At 35.7% G+C, this 20,423-nt stretch overlaps 1 long non-coding RNA gene across 1 annotated transcript in view; it reads right to left on the reverse strand.

The window, feature by feature from the left end:
* LOC102011849 overlaps positions 1-17,347 on the reverse strand; it is a 38,643-nt gene extending 21,296 nt beyond the window's left edge. The window contains exons 1-3 of the long non-coding RNA XR_259937.2: positions 17,077-17,347; positions 13,509-13,599; positions 3,805-3,869 (exon numbers count right to left, since the gene is read on the reverse strand). This is a non-coding gene — a long non-coding RNA (uncharacterized LOC102011849). The remainder of the gene's footprint in view (positions 1-3,804; positions 3,870-13,508; positions 13,600-17,076) is intronic.
* Between the last annotated feature and the right edge of the window lie 3,076 nt (positions 17,348-20,423).

Raw genomic sequence — 20,423 nt, forward strand, 5'->3', positions numbered from 1 at the left:
GTTTGAGTATAAACTAATTCAATAATACTGAAAACACACATTTTTCTCTTGTAAATTGCTGTGATTTGTAGGGGAAGAAGTTTTGTTTGAAATTTTTTGCGTGTGCTTTTCATCTATCCTCAAATGGGTCATTACATTTTCAACATTTAATTATCTTTTCACCTAAATTGTACATTATTTACCTTGATTATTTAAATTAATAATGTCACTTCAGCATGTTCATCTGTCTTTGTATAAATGAGTAGTTATTATCTTACTTGGCTTTTGTTTAATCTATTAAATCTAAAATGTATAAAGGAAGAAAGAAAATGTAGAGAATTTTCTGTACATTTGTGGATAAAAGTGGTTCTCAGCCACTTAGCTGCTAGAGCTTAGGATATTCCTTGGACTAGGTATTGGGTCATTCCCATTCTTCATAAGTTGTCACACAATTAACTAAATCATTAAAATGGAACTAGTCCATAGTGACAAACCAAAATGACTAAAAGCCTGCCTAAGGGCATTGCATTGCTCAGCTGTTTGAGAAAATTCCATCTCTTCTGCACTGGTGATGGATAATGTGACAAAAATATTCCGATTAAATTCTAACTTTGGAATACTTAATGAATTAGTAACAGCATTAGAAGTGCCACTTACATTCACCTGTCAAGGTGGAGCAGCCTGCACTGCTGATCTTTTTGCCCTTTTTGTCTGCTTCATGAGAGAGCTGAGGGGGACACGTCTCACGGAGGTACAGGGATGACAGCAAGAGGTGAAGTTCATTTGTAATGCCTCTGTGCTGTCCCTTTCATCTCACCAAAGCCTGTTTGAAGAAGCTAATGCCTTCTTTGACAGATTTTAGCTTTGCAACTCTTCTTCATCATCATTTAATTCTTTTATTTGTATGATGGGAAATCATTTGTTTTCAGTGTTTTACAATACTTGTCAAGGAAGTGATTGACTAAAGCACATATATAGTTCAAATCAGTATTTCCCATGGATTTCAGTAAAATTACAATTTTTAGGACATCCATTGAATGAAACTTTACATTTTTGTGTTTATTTTTCTTACTAGAATTTTGTGACATAGGCAAACATGAAATAATCCATTTGTATTCTTTCCACGGAGTAATTAATTAAAGTAATTTTATTCATTAACTATTTTTAATAGAGGGTATCATAAATTACTATGGATACTGTGTTTGTGTTCACAAATTCTCAAAGCCATGTATTGATCAAAATATAGGTGAAACACACCATACTGTAATTCACCATACCAAGGGATTAACAATGGTTTCAGCAGTAACTATAGTAACTACTATGACCTTCGAAAAGTCACTTTATCCCATTATGATTTGGAAGGGGAGAAAAGTTTAGGAAATGAAGCATGGTTGGAGAAAAGTTAGGTTACTGGTGGCTAGCCCTTGTAGGGGACATTGTGAAGCTGGATTTTCCTGTCTTTATGTCTTTACTTGCCTGCCATACACCCCCCACTATGATATACTCTCTAGCCATAAGCTTAGTGAAATGGTTCCAAGCATCTATGGGATAGATGCTCTGATGTCATGAGCCAACAATGAACTTCACTCCTTTAAGATAATTATCTCAGAGATTATGTCATAGCAATGGAAAATGATTAACTCAACTCCTCTGGATCTAAATTTTATTACTAAAACCCAGGAATGGGTGTGAGTGATATTTAAACTACTTTCCAGGTTTAACAGCTATTAAAATAGCAGTGGTAGGGGCTGGGGATTTAGCTCAGTGGCAAAAGCACCTGCCTGGCAAGCGCAAGGTCATGAGTTCGGTTCCCGGTACCGGAGAAAAACCACAAAAAAAAACAACAACAACAAAAAAAAAATAGCAGTGGTAGGGAGAGGAATGGAGAAAGGAATTTTTTTGTATGGGAATGAAACTCAGGATCTTGTGCTTGCCAGGCAGGCACTGTGTGTCACTGAGCTATACCCCCAGCCCAGGAAAAGAGATTTGAATACCAAGAATGGAAGGAAAAAATGGTAGCAATGTTATTGGAAACAGGGGGAAGGGAGAGGGTTGAAGGGAAGGGAGGAGAATATGGAAAAATAATTAAGATATATTATGTACTAGTACAAATTCCTCCATTATGAATGCAATCACTGTGTATGGCAAACATGCACTAATAGAAAAGTTTAAAAAAATCATTGATAACAATGGATAATTAGGCCAGGCATGATGACTCATGCCTCTAATCCCAACACTTGAGAGGCTCAAGCAGGAGGATCTTTGCGAGTTTGAGACCAGCTTGGGCTACAAAGTGAGTTGAAGGCCCACCTGAACTACATAGCAAATGCCTGTCTCAAAATAACAAAAAAGAATGTATAATTAAAATGCTGTATTGCTAGCATGAAGGCAAACTTGTTTATATAATTTCATCTGTTTCTTCATACATGAAAAACAGAAATTTGCATAGTAATACTGATCTGCTTTATGAATTTGTAGCTGGGTTTCAAAATAAGGTTTGCTGGGACCCAGTGGTAGGTGAATAGGTTTGCTGTGAAGGTGAATCTCCATTTTAAAGTTAGGGGTGAAATCACTGCTGAAATTCTGTTATTTTGATAAGCCTTTTTTCCCTCTTCTTTTGAGCCTGTAATGCTGATCTGGAATTCACTGTTCTTGCAACACTGGTCTGTTTTTCGTCTGGACAACCTCTACTATTCTCTGGTGGATCCAGTGGTAATTAAAATCCAGATGCATGTACCTTAGTCCCTGCTTTTCCTTTTAGTTTCATTGTGGATAATCTTTTCTTTATCTCAACACTATTTCCACATTTCTGACTGCAATAATAATTGGCAACAATTTCCCTCATCTCACTGTTTTCTTCTTTAGTTGTTTAGGAGACAAGCACTAACTTTTACCTTAGCTAAATCCAGTCGAAATAATAACAGTGATACTACTATTTTACTAGTATTGGCAACTGTAACAATAACTATAGCAATGGTCAAACTAATCTGAAAGATTCCCCACAGGTTAAATATAGTATTTAATTTCTGACCTATATCATACCATTTATTGTAATCCGATGAGAGTCTTTTATTCACAATAATTGATCCCTTAATATTAGAGCAGTTTCTAAGAATACCATGTAACTATTCTAAGGAACTGGGTTAAATCAGAAATTCAGTAAAGTGTACAAAAGAGAATACTGTTATATTACTTATGGGGTGTTATGGTTTGTGTCTAGATAACCCCTCAAAGCCTCATGCAGTCATGGGGTGGACTTTTGGAGTTTGTGATTGACTCATGGTGCAATGCTGGGATTATGGGTCTGAGTGCTACACCTAGCCTGGAGCAGGTAACCTTTGCACAATACACGGGAGGGATAGAGACTTGCTCATCTGCTCCTCCCTTGTTGTTTTTGTTGCTTTTGCCATTTTTTGCCACCCTGATCTGCTCTCCTCTGCTATGAGCCACTCTGCCTTGGAGCCAAACAAGAATGGACTGAAACCTACACAAACTGTGAAGAAAGTAAGTCTTTGCTGCCTTAATTGTGGGTGTTAGGTATTTTGTTTCAGCAACAAGAAAAAAGTAACCAAGTCATGGGGCAGGAGACACACTGAATAATTGTGCAAACTATTAGGAAAAATATATCATTTACTTTGAAATATTTCTAAATATATTCACTCCAGAAAATTTGATTGGTATTTCCCAACTGTCCAGACATGCTTAACATTTATTTTCCTAATTGTTTGATCATTCTGTTTCTCTATACTGCTGAGTAAGTATAAATTATGCTGTTTTTATCTTTGAGTGATAGTCCTGATACATATTAGAGCACTCAGTTCTTACCATTGTAGCTGATCAATGAGTAAATCGATACAAAGGCCCGACTCACAGAAATCTCCATGGAACACCTAAAAATGATACAGGGCATGTATCAACATTTTTTTTTAAAATTTAAAAGCCACTTCAGCTGTAGTTTTAATTGTTTTAAATCATAGCTGAAAATTATATTGGGTAAAAACTATAATTTAAGATCCCACATGAATCCTACAACATAATGCCATCTGCAAAGTTTGTACACAGGTGTACATTTGAAGGAATGTATTGATTAATGTTGGAAGATGTGCAATATATCCATACACATTTATTAAAAAGTCTAGACACTTCAGAGATTTTTTTAAAAAGGAAAGGAAAGGAAAGAACGAAGGGAAGAGGGAGAAAAGAAAGAAAACAGGAGCTAGAAGAGAATGGAGCTAGAAAAGAGAATGGAAGAAGCTAGAAGAGAGTGGAGGGGAAATGAGAGGAGGAAACAAGAAGTAGAGAGAGGGAAGAAGGGAAGGTAATGAAGCGAGCTGGAAGGAGACAGAAAAAACACCCACATTGCTGCTTGCTTTGGCAGTGACCAGAGAGAGTACCAAAATAGAATCTTCAATTTGACTGTATCCCAAACGGAATGCAAAATCATCAATAAATAATGACATAAAGGATGTAATAGGAATACTAGCTTACAGTTCTGGGAAGAAGATGAGGAATAGCAAAGATGACTCTAGGTTTCTAGTTTGATAAATGGAATAGATGGTGGTGCTATTCATGGCAATAGAAGGATCTAAAGCAGCGTTAGTTTATGTGGAAAGATGGTGAGTTAGAAATTAGGTGAAAGAATGAAGAACATCTGAGACAGGCAGTGGGAGGGGTACATAGCCAAACAATTATGGAGAATTTGAAATTTGGTGTCAACTATGTAGTAATTAAAGCTATAGCTGAGGAAGAACAGGAGTGAACACATGAGGAGAAGTACTTATGTAGTCATACTGAGGCTTTTTCATACTCTCTACACAAGACTGTAATCAATGAGACATTAAACGCATTTTTTTCATCCTCTGCTTTTTACTTCCCATCATTTACTTTCTACCGTGTAAATGATGCTATAATTGACAGGGTATTAGTATTTGCACTCCCTTGCATCTCTCTATATATACCGCCTAAAAGTAGAGGTTCTTCTTTTTGGATTTTAAGTGTTAGACTAATATGACTAATATCTCTTTCTATTTGTGAATTTAATGTGAATACGTATTACAAGCTATAAGAAGATAGTAAGCCTTGACTTTTAAATTCTACTTTTTCAGGGATTATAATATTAACTATTCCTAAACTAGCAACTATATACACTTTTAAAAGAAATAAAATGTTGGTAAACAGAGATCTGTAAAAATATTCCTTAAGAAAATATTTTTAAAGCCTGAAGTTCATGTTCAAAGACTGAATAGAAAGATAGCATCTTTCAGTTTGTCCACAGAACAGGTTAGTTTTCTAGAGACAGACTTTATACTCATCTTTTATATTGTTCTTGTAGTCAAAGATAATTCTTGTGACACAGAAAAGCAACAAAGAAGAGAAAAATATTTTAGAAACATCTTCAAGATATGTTCTTGTGAGTTAATGATTTCTTGTTTGATCAATCTTGTATGTCTCTATTTGTTTTCCTGAGAAACGACTTTGAAGATATCAATAAGTAATACAGCAACCATGGTTAATTTCCTACAACTTTGTCTGAAACTCTGTTTTGTTTGTATTGTTCTTATGCTATTTCATAAATGGATATCTGTTTGTTAATATGATTTCCTTCTTTTATTTTTTAAAATAAAAAAAAAATTTGTTCTTGTGGACAGTCATCATGGAAAGTAAACTGCTGCTTTTTTCTTTCCAAGAGAAGATTTTTTTTTCTAAAAATCCTTCCAGAGTTTTAGATTTGAGAACAGATTTTCAGACAAGAGTTCATTTATAAGAGCGAGGCTACACACCTAATATTCACAACAATAATAAACAGAGAAATACCCAAGAGCCACACTAAAGCATGTCAATACTGCACAATTTTCATAAAAAATTATTAGTGTATTTTCTATAACATGTTTTCTCAAGTTTTATCCAAATATATTCTTGCTTCTTTATAAAACCTGGTTTATTTTGCATTATCCTAATTTAATGAAAATACACAAAAGTATTAGATAAAATAAACTAATCCATTTACTTTCTATATTTTTGTGCTATCTTGTTAGGCATATGATGAATTTACTTTGTTTCATTTGGTCCAATTTTTGTAATTATGTTTTGCTTCCCTCAGCAAGAGGTTGGTCTGACTTCTCAATCTCTCACTGCCCACATGGAAAGCCCCCTCAACTCCGATCAGACAGAGGCTAAACACTAAGAATTGTGTGATTGTACAAGGACTACCAGCCAAGGCCCGGGGATCACATCCCCGGAGAGCATGTCAGATTTCAGCAGCTGGAAAGGACAGCTGAGATAGGGTCAGTTCAGAATTTGAAGCTAAAGGAAAAGAACGTGCGGCCTCAGGCAGAGAACTTCTAGCCACATAACAGACAGAAAATCCCTGCAGTGAGAACATGAGATTTTCCCACCACCAAGGAAAACAGGAGTCACAGGCTAAGGAGAAAGAGGACTCAAATTGGGATTGTTTCATGTCTCTCCAGTTATGAAAGATCTCTAACAAAATCTGACCCTTATCTATTTTTATTTATTATTCTCTCTTTTATCTACTTCTTTTCCTACTGACTTTTTCCCTTCTTTCTCCCTTTACTTGGCCTCTTGCCTTCTTCTTCCACATCACAGACTAACACTAACAATAATGTATACACTATTCAGGTCAACGACAAAGGTTGAAAGAGTAAAACTGTGGTATAATATATTTGAATCATGTGTGCTGGTATCTGTCAAGGCCGATGGAATCAGTAGACACTCTCTCCACACAACATAGTGACAGAGTTAAATGCATTTTAATTGAATAGCTGATGTGGTAAACAATATCTGGACAAATAAAGCCACGAACATAGGACTGGTAAACAGAACCTAGTTTAAGAGATCCTCATATCAACTACAAACTCCTCACTGTATTGGACCTTAGCTTCAAGCAAAATAATTAATATATAAAACAAGGTAGCAAAATATCCTCAAAGACTCCCAACTGTAGACAGATTAAAGGGACACCAGTGGAAAGGAGAACTAATACCATGTACCAGAACTATACATAGTGATTAAAGAAGAGCTAAAGAAACTCTGAGTTCAAAGAGGACTCAACCTCAAAGATAATGGAACTAACATATGAACTGACCCATGTACACATGAAAGAGGTAAATAAAAAAAATTGGAGGAGGTGAGAAATACAGTTCAAAACACGAACGACAAATTTACCAAAAATAAAGATTCCATGAAAAGGTTCCAGACAGAAAAACTAGTGATAAAAACATTGTAAATAATTCATAAAGTGCAAAACTGACCAATGTGAAGACAGGGTTTCTGAAATTGAAGACAGCATGGTAAGTCTGTACAAATTATTCAGGTAACGTTAAAAACAATAAGAGAACAACAAAACTTGATCCAACAACTGTTAGGTGTTACTAAGAAGACTAACCTAATTGGAGTGAAAAAGAAATTGGAAGACAGAACACATAGAAGAAAAATATCTGTTTGCAGAAATCATAGTAGAAAAATTTCCAAGTAAGAGAAAATATTTTAACTCAACACACAAGGAAGTGAAGCTTATAGAACACCAACTAGAACCAATTAAAAATGAAGTTCTCCATAATGTACCAGTGGCAAAATTCTAGTTGTCCAACCAAAAGAGAATCTTAAAAGCTGTCAGAGAAAGGCAAAAAATCACATATAAAAATAAACCCACCTGAATTACAGGAAATCTCTCAAAGAAAACGCTAAAACTTAGTGAGCTTGGAGTTAAGTGTTTCAAGCCATTAAAGCAAGCATCTTTTAATGCAGACTAGCATATTCTGCAAAACTGTCTTTCAAAATTGATGTAAAAATAAGGACATTTTATAACAGAGAACACACTGACATACACCAAACAAGCACTCTAAAAAAATACTCAGTATAACCCAGATAGAGGTGATGATGCCAACAAAACCAAAAAAATTACATGAAATAAATACAACGATGGCAAGTAGTTAAACAAAAATGGGAAAATAAAAGAGTCACCAACACAAAGTGAGTAAGTCATTAACTTGAAATGTAAATGGCCTCAAGTCCCCCAATTAACACGTACCCACTGGCATACTGTATCCAAAAAAAAAAAAAAAAAAAAAAAAAAAAACACCCCACAACAGAATTCAAGAGTCTGTCACATTTAAGAAACCCATCTAATCCAAAAAGAAATTCCTAGTCTAAAATCTGAGGGATAGAAAACAATACTTCCTATGCCAGGAATAAAAGCAAAAAGAGGGCAGCAATTGTGCTCTCAGAAAAAGTAAACTTCAAGGTAAAACTAACCAGAAGAGGCAAAGAGTGTCATTGCATAATAATTATGGGAACCACAATAAGAAACAATAACAATTGTAAATATATGCGTGTAGAATATTGGACCACTTATGTTCACAAAAGAAAAACTACACATAACATAGCAAGTAAACACTGACATAATCACATGGAGTGATCCTGATACCCTACTTCCACAAATAGATAAATCAACTAAACAGAAAATCCATGAAAAAAAATCAGACTTAAACCCCACCTTTGAGCAAATGGAATTGCTATGTTTTACTCGATTACAACAGACTACATCAGCAACACATGGAACTTTCGCCAAAATCACCACATATTAGCCCAGAAAGAGTTGTTAAATAAACGCAAAAGAATTGAAACCACTGTATGGACTCTATCAGAGTATTCTGCATTGAAACAACAAATCAATCATTAAAAAGTCACAGAATGAAGACCTTGAAATTTAATAACACATTTCTGAACACTCAATTTGTCACAGAAAAAAATCATGAGAGAAAGTAAACAATAACTGGAATCAAGCAACAATACCAGTAAGATGCACCAGAAGCTATGGGACACAGTGAAAGCAACCCTAAGAGAAAAACTCCTTGCAGAGAATGCACATATTAGAAAACCAAGCAAGCAAAATAAATAACCTAATGATAAAACAGCACACATGGAAAACAACTATAGGCCAAATCCAAACCTAGTTAAAGGAGGGAAATCATAAAAATCAGAGCAGAAATTAGTGAAATTGAGTCAAAACTACAAAGATTCCTAGACACATTAACAAAACTCAACCAAGACGACAAAAATTCTAAACAATCTAATAACAACCAATGAAACTGGATAAAAAACTTAGCAACTAAGAACATTCCAGGACCTGATGGATTCATGCTAAATCTACTAGACTATCAGGGAAATTATAATACTCTTACTTCTTCAAACCTATGATGAAATTTAAGAGGAAGGAGTGCTACCGAACACTTGAAAAAGACCCAGATAAAAAAGAAACCATGTCAATCTCCTTAATGAACATAGAAAAAAATCTTCAATAAGATACTGGCAAATAGAATACAATCAATTATCAAAAGGATCATACATCATGATCAAGTAGATTTCATCCCAAGGATGCAAGGATAGTCCAACATACAAAGAAATAAATGTATAATACCACATAAATAGATTAATGGACAAAAATTACATGATCTTATCAATAGATGAAAGAAAAACTTTAGACAAAGTCCATCACCCATTCATGATAACCTGAAGGAACTGTGTATATAAGGACTTACATAAATCTAGTACAAGTCATTTATTATGAACCAATGGACAATGTCATATTAAATGAGAAGATGAAAGCTTTCTTTCTAAAATCAGAAACAAGACAAGAATATCCACTACTACTACTCCTGTTCAATATAGTATTTGAAACTTTAACCAGAATAATCAGAAAGAGATGTAAAGTGTATATATAGGAAAGGAAGAAATAATATTGTCATTATTTATAGATGACATAGTTCTTCACACAGAAGACCTAAAAAATTCCATCGAAAGACTTCCAGAATTAATAATCAAATTCACCAGCATAGCAGAACACAAAATTAACACATTATGAGCATGTAAACCAAGAATGTAAACCAAGAATGAACTGTCAAGAAAGAACTTAAGAAAACAATAGTATTGTCAAGAGAACTAAAAATTAAATAAAATACTTAGGAATTAACCTAACAAAGAAGTATAAGATCTTTACAATGAAAAATATAGAATTCTGACAAAGGATATTGAAGAGGATTTCCGAAAATGGAAAGATGCCCTTTTCCTGGGTGGGCAGAACCAATATTGTCAAAATGTCCATACCCCAAAACTGAAATGCAGATTTAATGCAGTTCTAATCAAAATAGAAATAGCATTCCTACAGAACTAGAAAAAACCCAACCCTAAATTCACAACCAGGAGAGACTGAGAATATCCTGGGTAACAAGAGCAAAGAAGGAGGCATCACAATCCCAGTTTTTTACTTATATTACAAATTTGCAGTGGTAAAGACAGCATGGTACACACACAAAAACAAACATGTGAATCATCAGAACAGGATAGGGGATGCAGAAACAACCCTAGACATATCCAGCCACCTGATCTTTCACAAGGGGCCAAAAACATATGCGGGAGAAAAGGTACCTCTTTCACAAATGGTCCTGAAAAAGCAGGCTGTCCACATTCAGACGTACTCTCATGATGTACCAAAGTAAGGTAAAAATGGATCAAAGATCTAAATGTTAAGACAGAAACCTTTAACCTGCTAAAAGATAACTAACTAAAACGTGTGAATCACAGGCACAGGCAGGGACTTCCTGAACAGAATTCCAAGTGCACAGGATTCAACAAATGAGATTGTATCACATTAGAATATTAGAGTGTTTCTGGACAGCAAAGGAAACAACCAGTGGAGTGAAAAATATTGCGAACTACACATTAGACAGAAGAGACAACTTACAGAATGGCAAGAAAGTTTGCCAGCTATACTTTGGACAGAGGCCTAATATCTAGAATATATAAAAACTAAAAAAAGTAGAGCACCCAAAATAAAAGTTTCAATCAAAAATGGGCTACTGAGGGCTGGGGATATAATTCAGTGGCATAAGTGCCTGCCTGGCAAGCACAAGGTCCTGAGTTCGAGTCCCAGTACAAAAAAAAATGGGCTACTGAAATGAACAGACATTTCTCAGAAGAAGAGATACAATTAATACATTAATACATTCAAAATGTTCAACATCTCTGGCCATTAGCAAAATGCAAGTTAATACAACACTAAGCTCCCTGTTACTCCAAAAGAATGGCAATCTTCGTGATAGCAAATAATAACAAATGTTGGTGAGGCTGTGGTGAAAAAGGATCCCTCCTGATTTGCTGCAGGTCGTGTAAAGTAGTATAACCATTATAGAAATTAGCATGGAGATTACTCAAAAAGTTCAAAGTAGAAATTTCACAAAGCCCAGCTATCCCCCTACTAGCCATCTTTTATGAAAAATTTGAAGACATCATGTTACAGCAATACTTGCATATCCGTGTTTATTACGCAATTCATAATAGCTAAAGCTGGAAAGCAGCCGATAATTCCATCAACAGACAAAGAGACAAAGAAACTGTATTATCTGTATGTAGTCAAATACTACCCTGCTCCAAAGAAGGGTAAATTTGAGTCATTCATAGAAAAATAGATGTGCCTTGAAAAATAATATTAAGTGAAATACATTGGACATAGAAGCTTAAATACTGGATACTTTTTCTTATATGAGAAATCCAAATAAAAAAGTGGATATTTTGCAAAAAAAAGTTGACCAGTAGATAAAGACAATAAAGTGTGGGAAGAGAAGCAGACATAAAAAATAATTAAGATGCATCATGAACATGTACGAAATACCCACAGTGAAAGTTGTCATTACGACTCATGCATTTTTTCCCTTACATTAAACTGTATGAGATGCACCCATTTTCCTTCTGCTCTGTTTAGCATATTGTCTGACAGGTAATAGACACTTCAGAGATAATTAAACATGCATATATAATAAATGAATATAATATTTAATCAATGTACTAGTCCTCAATTCTTACAGTATCAAAATATTTTATAAAATTTTGTTGATTTTGTCTGTGGGAATTCCTCCCACATGCAATGTAATGAGCTGTGTGTGTACAGTGTATGACATTATTACTTTTTTTTTGTTGTTTTTTTGTTTTTCTCTGGTACCGGGAACCGAACTCACGACCTTGTGCTTGCCAGGCAGGCACTTTTGCCGCTGAGCTAAATCCCCAGCCCCATACTTTTTTTTATATAAATGAGGAAAATATAATTGCATTAAGTCATGTTAGGCCATACATGGTGGTGCACCCCTCTAAATCCCAGCACTCCTGAGGCTGAAGCAGGAGGATTGCTGAGAATTCAAGGACAACCTGGGCTACGGAGTGAGTTCCAGGCCACCCCGATCAACATAGTGAGACCCTGTCTTGGAAGAAAAAAAGCCATGTTAGGCCAAGGGTTAAAGTAAGAATTCTGTGTTTTGGTACATATTTGCTATATAACACAAGGGCACTAATATGCATTGAAATGATTGTTGCTATGGTAAAATATTAAATAAATATACAATGCAATATGATATGGGTGAGTGAAAATCTAAATAAAAGCACAGCATGTATATTGTGTTTACACTGTACCTGCCAATCAAGCTAAAATTTTATGAGAAACTGAGAAGCAATTTTCAGTCTTGTACATTATATCATGTAGGTCATATTCTTTGATGTAAATCTCTTTCACTTGGGTGTTTAAATTTCAATATAAACGCAGATCTAAAAAGCACGACTGTGTTTCCTTCACTTTTTAATTCATTCTGACTTCGGGAGAGCAAATGTTTTATTGAGCATGACACTACAGGAGGCATTGTGTTTGAGTAGGTATTAAAGCACGCACTGCCTCCCTTTTGGATAAGCGGTATTGCAGGGACTTTCCACAGACAGGGAAGGGAGAGATATAATGTCACAAGTGGGTATTAACTCACACATGAAATTTTAAAAAGCAGGTGAATGCTCCCATGTATGCTTTGGAGGAGCCTATGCATTCATTTCCATAGAACCAACGGACAAGCACCACATCGGGCATCCCTTTTCCCAGAATATCCTCAAATGCCTCTCATTATGAAAATCTTTCTGTTGTTATTAAATTACAATTTCAAACCTAGTCTTCTGAACCTTCACTTTGTCACTCTCAGGTCTTTCTGGACATGTCATTGTTCATTTTCAGCTTGAGATACAAACAAAACAAAGCAAAGCAAAACAAAAAGTCTTGAGGTAGAATAAATATATATATATATGCTTGAAAATTAATTATTCTTACAATAAATAGGTCATTACATGTGAATTAAACACATATAACTCAGATAGCATAGTACTGACTAAACTGAATATTTGTTCTCAGTTTTGAAAATCTATGTCACTTTAAAAGATTCTTGTATAAGGATTCAAAGTGGAAAGCATTTGCATTCTTTAGTCAATTGTTTATTGAATAGCTGCATCATTCATAGTCCTAAGAAGAAACAAAAATGCCAAACAGTGCAATTGGGTAGAGTTTATTTTAATTTTTTTTTTTTTACGGGGGGGTTTTCCGGTACCAGGAATCGAATTCATGACCTCGCGTTTGCCAGGCAGGTGCTGTGCCACTGAGCTAAATCCCCAGCCCCCTGGGTAGAGTTTAATAAGGGTCTACTTACCTAGATATGGGCCAGGTAAGTGATAACAAGAAAAACAAGTGAATCATTCCAGCTGCAGGAGATTCGTAGCTTCATTCTCTATGTTTGAATTCTATGATATCAAATATGAAATATTTAAAATCAAAATGTTATCTCGTTTCTAAAATGGGTTCTATCTGAAGCCTTCCTGATCACATTTGAAGCCAATTTTATACCTTAAGTTTCTCAAAAAGCAAAATTAATTGAATTGGCCATAATTCTTTTTTTTTCCCAATTTCTGTGTCTTGACCCTGAGGAAGTTCCGTTGACTCTAGCTTCAGAATAGTGCCTAAATTGATACACATTTTACCTTTTTCTCTTGAAACTACCAAGCCGAGTCCTAATAAATTTCTGGAATAGTCTCTCTGCTGGTCTACCTAATTACACCTTTGCTCACTAACAGGCTGTTTTCAGAATTCTCAGCGTTCTCTTATTTTTATAAGTTATTTAAATTAATACACTTTGGCTGTATGTAGTGATTATATTCTTCAGTGGAGGTAATACATGTACATAATACATCTTAATTCTTTTTGTTTCTCCTTTTCTTCCCCTTTCTCCCCCTGCCTCCATCTCTAAATCTCCTTCCCACTTGCAAAAGAGCTATCTCCCTGCTTCCTATCACTGCTCTTTTAGTTTCCTCTTTAAGTTATTTATTCTCTGGGTTTCTCTTATAAGAGAAGTCATGAGATACTTAAACTTGTGTGTCTGATATAATATTTCTAACGTGTTAATCAGATCATGTCAGTGCTCTGACCCAAATCCTGCAATGGTTCACTCTACTGGAAGTGTCGTGAAAGTCCTTACCCTTAGTTGGTAAGGTCCTACACAATATGGCCTCTTTTCTTTGATCTCACTTACTTCTGCTATTTTCTCAGTCTGTTCTCATCACATACCCTCTTCCTTAAGCAAAGGTGTCATGTCCTTCTCTTAGGGACTTCATAGTAGAATCTCCTTGAGGCAGGAGGTTCTTGTACCCTCTCATCTTGAGATCTGCATAGCTAACTCAGGCTTCAATTTTAAATCTTGGCTTACACGTCATCCAAAGGTATTATTTTATTCTTGCTGATTCTTTCTGATTCTACTATTTTTTTAAATCCATGTAGATTTCTTCTGTTGTATGTAATCCATCTTTTTCTCCCCCTGGTGTATATCCTGTGATATAATTAAGCTCTGAAGGGGTCATAGGGAGCAAGTCCCCAGGTGGGACTGATGCTCTCATGATGGGATAAAGAGGTCTAATCCACTCTCTCCAAAACAGGAGGAAACCAGGGAGAGTCTCCTGTTTGAAATTCCACCATGTCGTCATCCCCATCTTGGAATCTGACTGTAGAACTGTGAGAATAAATGTTTGGTGTTTAAGCCAGACAGCATATGAAATTCTTATTATAGCAGCCTGACCTATCACAATATCATCTGTCAACTCAGGAATGTGACTCTGTAACTTCTCCCTTATTTCCTATTTGATTTGTCTGGAGTTCATGTTATAATGTTATTAGTACTTGTTACTCTATCCTCCGTATTTTTTAGTGTCTCTTTCATATCTGAACATTTTTATCTCTCTGTGTGTTGCATTTTTGATAAGTTATTTTGTTTTACCTCTCTTTAGCTTTAATGTCAAAGACTACACGCTAAATATTAAAATTTTCTTTGTTTTTTTTTTGTTTCAAATTTGATTCGTGTTATTTTTTCTTGTCTTGTTTATAGTCAGTCTGCAAGTTCAGTTAAACTGAAGTTTGATTATATCATGGTGACTGTTTCTATTGGTTTATTCAAAATGAATGGTTTATTCAGGTAATTTCTTATTTTGTGAGTCCAAACTTGAAAAACATAGTAATTGTGAATAAATACACTTAGTTACTGAACAGGAGCAAACACTGAACATCTAAACAAAACTTCAGTCTGGACATAAAGGTGTTTCCCCAGAAAGTCCTGAGTGAGGACAATTCTGAGGACAGGTCTGCATGAGGTCAGAGCCCAAGAAAGGACACATTTCCTTCTGCTGCAGCAATCTTACCCATCATATTTTTTTTCCTCCTCTATCAGGTTTTGAAGACTAGCACTTGGTTGGGCTTAGCTTTTGCATGGATCTTAGCTCTAGGTCACTCTGCTAGCGCAAGACCTTGTCTCCTCTGTTTATTTCTTCAATAACAACCATTCCCCCAGGTTATCGACATTAAACATTTCTCACGCCCTCCTTCAGAGCTCCATCTCAGTTACCAGTCTTGTAGATGTCTCTAACATACTGTAAGCTTAATTGTTCATTGAAAAGATAACACTTCATGTTTTCCAGAGCTTATGGACTATATGATACTCATATCAATGTGTTACACTATGTTAGACCCCTTGTATATCACATTCATCAATACAGAAATGAACAATAATCTCTACCCTGATTTGCCTTGATATATTTTAAATGTTCTGTCCATTGAGATTATTAGTCTTGTTATAAAATTAAATGGGGTTTATGTAATAATCCCTCATTTAAAAAGAGGAGACCTTTACTTGTCTGATTTGTGTTGTCATTAAAATTAGAGGCAAATATAGTTGAGCCTATCTTTCTGCTTCAATACAATAAGTATGATTGCATGAACTTGTGATTTTATACTTTTTTACTTTAAATAAAAGATCAATTTATAAGATATCTTTCAAAATGTAATATACAACTATGCTCCATCGAAAAGTAAATTCTCTCTGGTTTCCTCATGCAAAAGTTGTTTTCCGTGCCCCACTGTCAGTGAGCACCAGCAGTGAAAAATGAGACTCCTGCAGCCCAGACATGAAGAAGCAATCCACCATCTCTATCCGAGATATTGTAAAAGTCACGGCATGAGGTCAGTATAGTATCAAGTTTTAAGCCAAACTAAGGGTCTACAAGGGGTGTTAGCAGAAAACCTTTTCATTCTTTACAGTTCTCAGAAATGCATCTAATGCAACACTGATGCTTGTCTAGAGTTTCTTGGTCGCCTGAAGAGTGCCACTTTAGGATGTCACCTTTTGACCTTGTCTACAAACACTGGATCCCAAACAAGTGCAAGACCAAATGTGATTTCAGACCTGCTACAAAGGTTCTGAATGCCCTCTGAGTGAGAAGAGGGAACACTGCAATTAGTAGACGAAGTAGCTCCTAAGTGCAAAGACAAAGGAGTAAACAAACAACATGACTGTTGAAAACACAATATGTCCTTCCCACAAGATGAAACTCTTAAAATTGGTCTCTTATTCCAGCAGCTTCTTTGAATGGTTTTCCCAGCAGTGATAATATGTACATGTCCCTCAGAAGCAGGAGTAAGGACAGCTTCAGGCCCGGAGGGGAAGAGGCTTTCTGTAAAAAGCCAAAAGGCCTGATTAAAGCACCCCCCTGTGCTTTTAGATTATCCAGCATTTTTTTCTAACCAGCTAGATTGACACAGTAATGGTGCCTTCGGAAGTGCTACACAGCGAAGCATTGCCAAGGAGTAGCGCTAGTGTGTATGTAAAAGCCAGCAGGTAAAATGCAGCCTGAATCAGACAAGACAAAGCTGAGCCGGAAACACAAAGAGCATTTACTCACAATCCGAGGCTATTCTTCTGCAAAGGCATTTTGTACAACACTCCTGTTCTCATGCTGATTTTCTCTGCTGTCCCTGTACATTCTGACAACAGCACTGTCAGCAGAAGCTCGTCCAGCACAGGCTCTTTGGCGTCTCTACCCCTGGCCTTGTTTTTGTAACCCTAAATTCTTACCACTTTCCATTTCTTTCTTCCATTCCTTTTCTTCCCTAAATAAACAGAGACAGAGGGAAATTGCCTGGCAAACGTCTGGGTCTGCAAAAGGACTAATAACTGAGTTTCAGTATTTTTCTAAGATCGTACCTTTTTTTTCTTCCTTTCAGTTTTGTTTTTGTTTTGGTTCCATTATGGTTTTTGTTCTTGCATTTCATTTGGCATCTGTGGTAAGAATCGAAGTGTTCAGGAAGATCACATTCTTTGCTCTTTTACATTTGCTGACTTACAATGAGATGTTCTCAGCCACATAGTTCAGAATATTAACATTTTGTATATTCACATTGTTTTATTGTTACCTGATGAAATGAGCCACAATTTCAAAGAAATACTGTCCAGCCAATTCTCAGGTACAGAGGAAATGATGTTATATGCCTGTGTTTTGCCTTCCAGAAAACATTATGTTCTACTTCAGGGTAGAGCTCATAATCTGTCCATATTGTTTCTGTGCTACACTGGGGTTTGGCTGATATGTCTCCTGACATACTTTTCCTTTCAGGCTCAAATATCACTCATCATCCACTCATCTATTTTAAAATGATCAGTAGATCTTCAGAGGCTGAGGGGAACAAAAGTCTGAACATTTTGATTCAACTGATGATTTCAACCTTGCTACCCCACTCTCCCGGTAAAACACCAAGGTTGTCTGTGCATTTGATAGTTTCTAAACTTGGAATAATTGGAGGGGGGCAGCTGGAGACAGTGATAGAGCAATAAAGCTAAGGACTGCAGGGTGGAGACTGACGGTCCTGTGATCATAGCTGTCGTGAGCTTGGAGTGGAGACTGGGGCAGGGATCTGCAGGGCACCAGGTTTGCACTATCTTTAGGGGCATTCTGGAAACTTAATATTTTGAAGGTGGGCTACTACTCTTCCCAGAGCTTGGAAGGAAAGTGTGAAAGGGGGCAAGGAGCAGTGTTTGGACTATCAAACAAGGTGACAGGGGTGTAATTATGAATCCTCTTTTACAACTTTTATAGCAGTCCTGAAGTGCTACTCACTATTATTTATTTAGGAGATTCTAGTGTGTTATTGTTAGTGAAAGTGCATGTGTGTGTGTCTGTGTGTGTGTGTGTGTGCACATGTGTCTTCAAATAACATCGGCCAAATAAATCAGTGACTAAATAAATAAATGTCTAGGTTTCAGAATGCTAAATCCAAGTAAACTATTTTTCTCAATTTAAAAAGGACAAGGTTATAAAAAATTGTCAAGAAAATTATGCTTTTAGGAAGACTGAGCTTTTGTATACCTAAAATGACAGGGATTGAAAAAATCACTTCATCACATTTTTGTGAATAAATACATGCTATTCCTTAAAATTTTAAAGAATACTATCTTAAAGAATACTGTGATAGAATTACTATCACAGTAATACAGATTAATCCAATGAAGTAAATAAAATGAATATGAACATAATAGTGGAAGGGTACTGAATTATTATAAGGTAAGATACACATATGGCCTTTAGGGATTAACAAATATTTTCTTAATTTTCTCAGTAGAATCAAAGTAGTAAATGTTACATATGGCTGTTAGAAAGAATCATAGGTTTATTCTGATATAATTTGTTAACAAATGCACAAATTACGTAGACTACTTTGTTATGTGATTCCTGCTTTCACCCTTTTGGGATTTGTTGGATGTTTCATCATGGCAGAGCGTACAGTGGGTTCACTGGTTCATGTCAGTCCTGCGTCTGCTTTTTCACTGCCCGTGCTTAGGTGATTAGTACACCCTCAACCTCAGGCTATCATCTTGGTATCCAAGATATGTGTATCACAAAGTGATCATAATAGAAGACAGTTTCAAATATGACAGGACCCTATAGAAATTAAAATGCTGAGTTTATGCTTCATTTTCCTCATTGTCACAGAGGAGAGTACTTTGCAATAAACATTTTTTGCATTTGATGCTTTGCTCAATACAGGCAAAAATAGAACACATAAGCCATTTTCTCCTGAGTGTGTGATTAATGAATTATCCCCTTATCCTCTAATTGCCTTATCAGGAATAGAGTTGCTTGTGGCAGATTAATAAAAAAATCCTTGAGTGAACAGTTGGTAATGCCTGTCTAATATTTCATGTGAGTTAGTTTTCAAACATGCAATTACCATCCACAGAACACCACTGCATAGAAATAAGGTGTCCTCAGGAGGCATTTTCTTTATCTGGCATGCAAGTGATTGCTTTTTGTGTGGGTAAAGCCAATTTGGTGCTGTTTGAAGGTCCTGGGATTTTTTTTGTTTTGTTTTTTGTTTGTTTCATGCAATTCAGGGACCAGAACAGGCTATACAAAGGAATACATAGCTAACAAACAGATAAATATCATCATAAGCCACAATTTCTAACAGGAAGAACAAAAAAATAATGGAGAGAAGCTTCTGCTAGGAGCCAGAATATGCTGCTTCTTTACTTGATCTTTCATTAAAGCACAGTTAGCATAAATTCATCCAAGTTAGAATGTAACTAAAATGTTGCTTGGTTCAACTTTTATTCAACATAAGAATTATATAAAATACTTCCAGGGGAAACATGGTAACCTACCTCACATTTTAAAATCTTATCACCTTACAGTACAGCCTTCATGTAATTAATATCTATTTTCCTTATACTTTCACTCATAATATTTGGTTCTACCCTCTTGGGTCACATGGAACAAATCAACCCCTTGTAGCAATTAAAGATCCTACAAATATTTACAAATACCTATCCTACTAAAGCAAATTCTCTTTCAAATGCTACACTAGTAAATTGAGAAATCCTGTATGATCTCTAAGTGTAGTTTTTATTATGGTTCTTATTTCATAATCTTTTGAAAAATGAAAGCATAATTTAATTATATTAGAACTCAATAATTAAGATTGGCTCTTTTTCACATGAATTTCATTGACTAAGTCTGTAACATTTGTGTACCTAGATTTTCATGTATATAAGAAAGCCTACACAGATTGTATTATTGTAAGCAATATAGCTTTTACAAGAAATGCCAGGCATGGTGGCGCACTCCTGTAATCCCAGCACTTGGGAGGCTGAGGCAGGAGGATCGCTGTGAGTTCAAGGCCAGCCTGAGCTACAAAGTGAGCTCAAGGCCAGCTTGAGCTATATAGTGAGACCCTGTCTCAAAAAGACCAAAAA

Source organism: Chinchilla lanigera, unplaced genomic scaffold, assembly GCF_000276665.1.
Source record: "Chinchilla lanigera isolate Chin_1 unplaced genomic scaffold, ChiLan1.0 scaffold00010, whole genome shotgun sequence".
Taxonomy (NCBI): domain Eukaryota; kingdom Metazoa; phylum Chordata; class Mammalia; order Rodentia; family Chinchillidae; genus Chinchilla; species Chinchilla lanigera.